The following is a 6,688-nucleotide window of genomic DNA, read 5'->3' as shown; positions in this document are numbered from 1 at the left end:
TCATCTTTTTTCTATTAAAATATCTGTTAAAAGAAAATATACTCTTCCCTCATTATGAGCATTTAACCAAATAATGAATGTTAATTTGATCATATATTTTAGAATTAAATTAATGTAACGTTCCTTAAAAGGAATGTATCTACCCTTTCAGTTTTTCAAACAACAGTTACTTATTTTTAATTTGTACATATAATTGCTTTTAATATGTATTAATTTTTGAGTTATTATATGTTATTTAATTTTGTGTCTTTTCATACTCTATGTTTTAGTGCTATATATACATTGGAATTTCTTTTTTCTTTTTATGTTGTAACTTGCTTACTCTATTTTGCTTTTAATTAGATTGTTAATCTAGCATATTCGTTTTTTTACCGTATTGATCTAATATAGATGGTTTGATGATAAGGATTTTTTTTCCTTTTTATGTTGTAGCTTGCTTACTCATTTTGCTCCTAATTAGATTGTTAATCTGACACATTATTCTTCTTTTTCAGTGTTGATCATTACTCATATGGATGATTTGATGATACGAAATAAAATTTGAAGAACGTGAAGTGTAATATATTTCAAGAAAAGTTGCGAATTGATTAAACTGGGTATAATTTTTATTGACTAAAAAAATTTCTTATATAGATTGGGATTTCTTTTTTCTTTTTATGTTGTAACTTGCTTACTCTATTTTGCTTTTAATTAGATTGTTAATCTAGCATATTCTTTTTTTTACAGTATTGATCTAATATAGATGGTCTGATGATAAGAATTTTTTTCCTTTTTATGTTGTAGCTTGCTTACTCATTTTGCTCCTAATTAGATTGTTAATCTGACACATTATTCTTCTTTTTCAGTGTTGATCATTACTCATATGGATGATTTGATGATACGAAATAAAATTTGAAGAACGTGAAGTGTAATATATTTCAAGAAAAGTTGCGAATTGATTAAACTGGGTATAATTTTTATTGACTAAAAAAATTTCTTATATAGATTGGGATTTCTTTTTTCTTTTTATGTTGTAACTTGCTTACTCTATTTTGCTTTTAATTAGATTGTTAATCTAGCATATTCTTTTTTTTACAGTATTGATCTAATATAGATGGTCTGATGATAAGAATTTTTTTCCTTTTTATGTTGTAGCTTGCTTACTCATTTTGCTCCTAATTAGATTGTTAATCTGACACATTATTCTTCTTTTTCAGTGTTGATCATTACTCATATGGATGATTTGATGATACGAAATAAAATTTGAAGAACGTGAAGTGTAATATATTTCAAGAAAAGTTGCGAATTGATTAAATTGGGTATAATTTTTATTGACTAAAAAATATCTTATATAGATTGGGATTTCTTTTTTCTTTTTATGTTGTAACGTGCTTACTCTATTTTGCTTTTAATTAGATTGTTAATCTAGCATATTCTTTTTTTTACGGTATTGATCTAATATAGATGGTTTGATGATAAGGATTTTTTTTCTTTTTATGTTGTAGCTTGCTTACTCATTTGCTCCTAATTAGATTGTTAATCTGACATATTCTTCTTCTTTTCCAGTGTTGATCATTATTGATATGGATGATTTGATGATAACGAATAAAATTCGAAGAACGTGAAATGCAATATATTTCAAGAAAAGTTGTGAATTGATTGATCTGGCTATAATTCTTATTGACTAAACAATATCTTATTGCATATTTTTATAATACTAAATGTGTAGATCTGTTGAACTCTCTATATATATAAAATAAAGCGAAACATAGACGAATTGATCTCATACTTTCTTGTAAGACTGCCATTATAATTTATCTTTATTTTTACTTTTCATTTTTTTTCCAATTTTAAATATTTAATCTATTAAATAAAAGGACTCATAATGGCTATGGATGTGTATATTAATATATGAGTAAATACATTTTTAATTAGTTTTTTTGTCTTTTCTTTGTCTATTACTTTGTGCTATACATAGATCAGATGTGTATCATATCCTAATGTAGTTTTCTTAATCTATATATCTTGCTTTCAGTTGGATTGTTAGCATGCCATATTTTTTTCAAGTTAGATTTCATATAGAGACAATTTGATGATAAATGGTTAGGATTAATGTGAAATGTGATTACTTTCAAGAACATGACGAACTAATTAATTTGAATAAATTTTTTGTTGACGAAAAGAAATCTTGTTCCATGAATATTAGTCTTTTCTACACATATTCTTTTTAAAAAAATTTAAATTCTTAAATTACTTATGATTATAATTCAATGAATCATATGGTCAAAAGAAATTAGGTTAGCAGGTTCAGATCAAGTTGATTGAAGGTTCTTTATTGATTATCAAAAACTTTAAAATTGTTTAAGTATTGACAACTACCACATGTAAAAGGATTCAAAACTTTTCTTGAGAGGTTAAAAAATTAGAGATGACAAAGTTTGATTTTACAACACATGCAAAGAAGAAAAAGACACTACTGAAAATCATTCAAATTTTAGTTAATTATCCGTCATATATTATTAATTACAATATCTTTTACAGACTTTTCTTCAGATGCTACTAATTAAGTGTTAGCAAATATTCACTTTCTTAGTGAAGTATAAATTAATTTCAGGTATTAACATTTTTCTCTTTTTAAGCTACAAACATTTGTCTTATAACATTCTTTTTAAAAAAAAATAATAATTATATAAAGGATAAGGTACAGTAATACTCATGGACAAAATAATACATGAACAAACACCCACAAAATTGCCATTATTAATTTGTAATGTTATAATCAATAAAATATATTATTTTGTGGAAATACTTATTTATTTTGAATATGAGCAGAGAAGTAACAGTAAAAAGAAGGATGTGAAAAATGAAGGTAAAGAAAAGACAAGGATTAATGTGTTGTTTAGTGTAAAAATTGTTAATTTTACAAAGAATAATTATTTCAAAGTTATTAATCGTTTAATTTTTTTTTGTGAGCACATATAAAAGTTGTTTTTGAATTATTATAAATAATTTAAAGTGAAAAGGTGAAACATATTTTTATTGATTTTTAAAATTTAAAATTCAGCTTTAAAGTGAATTTACTAAAACATAAAATGTTCTACCGCCAACATCATTTTGTTTCAGAATTTAACTCTCAAGAAAATAATGTTTCATGATCAAAATGGTAAAAGGGCGACGATAAAAAAAAAGTCAACAAAAAAAAGAGAAAAAAACAATTTTAAAATATAGAAAAAAGGAAAATAAAAATTATACAGCAAAACTCATTAAAGAGATGCTGTGAAATAAATCAAGTATTATTGTTTACTTTCACATGCTCAAGTAGAGTAAATATATTTTTATCCCATTCGATGGCATAAGGTAATATAAGGGATCAATCTTTCTTCAAATTATATCACACTTTCAAATGATACAATTTAATGAAAAGCAAATGTTAACTATCAATTAGATTAAAATTTAAATTTTAATAAGTGATAACTATTTCAAAAATTATCACCGCGCAAAGCGCGGCTAAGTTCACTAGTTTATAATAAAAAAAGGAAGTCATTTCCTTTATGCAATTCATTTCATCTCTTTCCTCTCTCCCATATCCTTCAATTTCTCCTAAATTCTCTCCACAAAATCAGTTTGAATTTCAAATCTTCACAACTATGCTCTCAATCACAATTTTAGAAATTTCAGATACCACCAAAACCTCTAAATCGATTATCTTTTTCTCAATTTTTTTATTTTTTCTAAAACTTTCATATGAAATCATAATTGTAACACCCCAAAAAAAATTTCGAACTAACACTCGAACCGTTCATCGTAGTGAGTGAGATTTTACCAATGAATTAAAATTTTCTTAAGTATTAAGGTCAGTTCATTAGATTTATCACCTTGAGTTCCAAATAGAATTAAATTGGAAATAGCAAAATCTGAAATTTTGCAAGTAAAGCTAAGTCTGAATTTTGGGTCAACTTCAAACGACCGAAATTCCTAGCGCAGGATGAGTTAGGTGAGATACAAGATATCATAGGAAAGATCGTTGAATTATCTTTCCAAAGCCGCCGAGTTTGCTAGGTTGTCCAAATAAGAAAAGTTTGCCAAAAATAGTGAGGGGTACTTTGGTCCTTTCCTTACCCAATCAGATTTAATTCGTTTTCAATAATATTTTAGAGGTATAATCCTTTTAGGTTCAGTTTTATAATCATAATATACATCTAGGTTTTTAGTTGATAGTTCAAGAAGAGGCAAGAAGAGAAAAGAAGAGAAAAGAGGAGAAAAGATGAACGAATGAAGGCGTTCATCGACGTTCTTAAGTTTAGTTGTGGATTTTAGTCATGGGTTTAATCGCTAAGAGGTATGCAAGCTTCCATAGTGTTGGGTTTGGCCACCCAAACGCCAACCATGTTATTTTTCAGCGAAATTTCATTCTTAAAGTTTAAAGATTTGAGTTCTTGATGTGTTCTTGAAAGATGTTCTTGAAGTTCATTCTAAATCTTATTGTGTTGGGGTTTTGATGATTTATTGAGATCAAATTGAGTAATTTTAGTGTTGTTTCCAGTAGATTAGAGTGTAGTTAAGTTAAATAATCGAATCCAAGTGATTGGGGAAGAAACCGTACGATTTTAGGCGATTTAGGGTGAGAAAACGAGCAAAAGTGCTCCGCAGAATTTTCTGAGTTGGGGTCTGGCGCAGCGCGCCTGCTAGAGCGCCCCAAATCCATCTCTGTACTTTAGGGGCTAGCTCTCCATGCCACGCATACCCCCGGGGTTGTCTGCACAGTCTAGTTTGCCTCTGATTACTCTGTTTGAGTTCGTTAAAAGTGCACCTTCACTCCTTTTTGATTTTAACTAATCTAAGTTACTTCTAAACATCTAAAAATCAGTCCTAACATGATCATAACCTTGAATTCATAATTCACATTCAAGGTAGAGTTGAGAGTTAAGTTTTTGAGAATTCTTTCAAACGTTCTAAGAAAGTCCTTTTGAGTCCAATTGACGAGTTTTCTACAACTTCTAGTAACTTGTTCAAGACTCAAGCAAGTGAGTATAAGATTAAAGAGTATATATTCATGAGTCAAAAATATCACCTAGATCCTTCATATCATGAATCATAACTCTTGAATTCATAATTCACATTCAAGAGTTCAAGAGAGAGTTAAGAGTAGAATTAAAGAAAGGCTTTAAGATAAATTGTGAATTCTTTGGGATCCATCATTGATTTGAACTAAGTTTGAAGAAGTAAGTAAGGGAATGAGAAGATTTGTATACATAAGTTCCATCTATTTACTTAGACTTTCGAGACGAGTTGTTCATGCTCATAACTTTCGCATGAACTCCATAAATTGAGTAACATTGAGAGGAGTAGTATCTCTAAATTCCAAAATCTTGAGTATTGAGTGTCTTATTCCTTTTGAGATTATATTTGTAATCATGGGACTATTACATGTTACCCATGAAGTCCTTGAATTGAATTGTTCATGCCCATAATTCCACACGAAATCTCCAAGTTGAACACCATGAAATCATCCATAAACATGAGATCATGAACCTTGAATCCATACTTCAATTCAAGAAAAGTTAAGAGTAAAGTCTAAAAGTTAAGAATCAAGTCAAAGTAAAGTTATAAAGTTTTCTAAAGTCTTTTACAAAAGTTTTCTTAAAGACTTAAAGTTCAAGTCAAGTAAAGAGTAAAGAGTTGAGGATCTTCCTTCAAAGTAATATAAGGAAACTAAGTATTGTTTTGTACAGAGTTTTCAAAAAAATAATATTTTTTGAATTTTGACTTTTTTAGAGTCGCCACTTAATTTTTTAAGAAAAATCAAGAAAACTGTATTTTCAAAAGACTTAAATCAGAAAAAATGTTTTGAAAACTTAAAGGGAGTTCGGAAATTCCTATTTATATTTTAGGAAGGTTTACGGCATCTAAAATATTTCACTAACTTGTGATTATCCAACAACTAACTTTATTTGGCTAAAAATGATTTAATTTAAACTTAGTTTGATTTGAAAAATTTATTTCGAATTGCCGAAAGTTAAATGCTAACCTATTATCTAAGTAAATTGACAACTTGCGAAATTTATTTTTAAAAGTTTATTTACTTGATTGATTTAGTTGAGTCGTTAAAACGAAGCGGCGTCTTATGGGCGAATTGGATTCTTTAAATCTAAAACTAACGAGAATCAACAACATATAAATATACGTGAAAGTAAAAGAGAGAGAGAGAGAGAGTCAGGTCCAAATTCGATTTATGTCCGTCTGGACCGGAATCTGGACCCATTTCTTTTTGGGTCTTTGGCCTATTTCCATTTGTACCTGTCCTAAACTAAACATACAATAATAAATAGAATAATAAAACGACAAGGGCTTATGCCCAAGAAGTAACAAAAATACATGACTTTAAATAATATATAGCTGGACTCTAGCCCAATTTCTTCGACTTCTTGGTATGTTCGAATCCTTTCGACTCGGGATCTGTACATCATTTTTGATGAACTTGTTCTCCAGATTTTCTGACCAACAGACTCGTATGAGAATTGGGCCTCCATGACCCAATAGAAAATGTGAGGGTAAGATCCATAAAAACCCCGACAAATTTCACATGCAAAATGAAGAGGAAACCATAAGTAAGGCTCGGGATAAATCACAGTAGAAATGCAACAGTAGTGCTTGAAGTTCTAACAGTGGACAATAATTAAAAAAATATAAATAAAAAATAAAGAAAAAT

This window comes from Solanum pennellii, chromosome 7, assembly GCF_001406875.1.
Source record: "Solanum pennellii chromosome 7, SPENNV200".
In the NCBI taxonomy this organism is placed as follows: Eukaryota; Viridiplantae; Streptophyta; class Magnoliopsida; order Solanales; family Solanaceae; genus Solanum; species Solanum pennellii.
Note: the sequence above shows the minus strand (reverse complement) of the source record.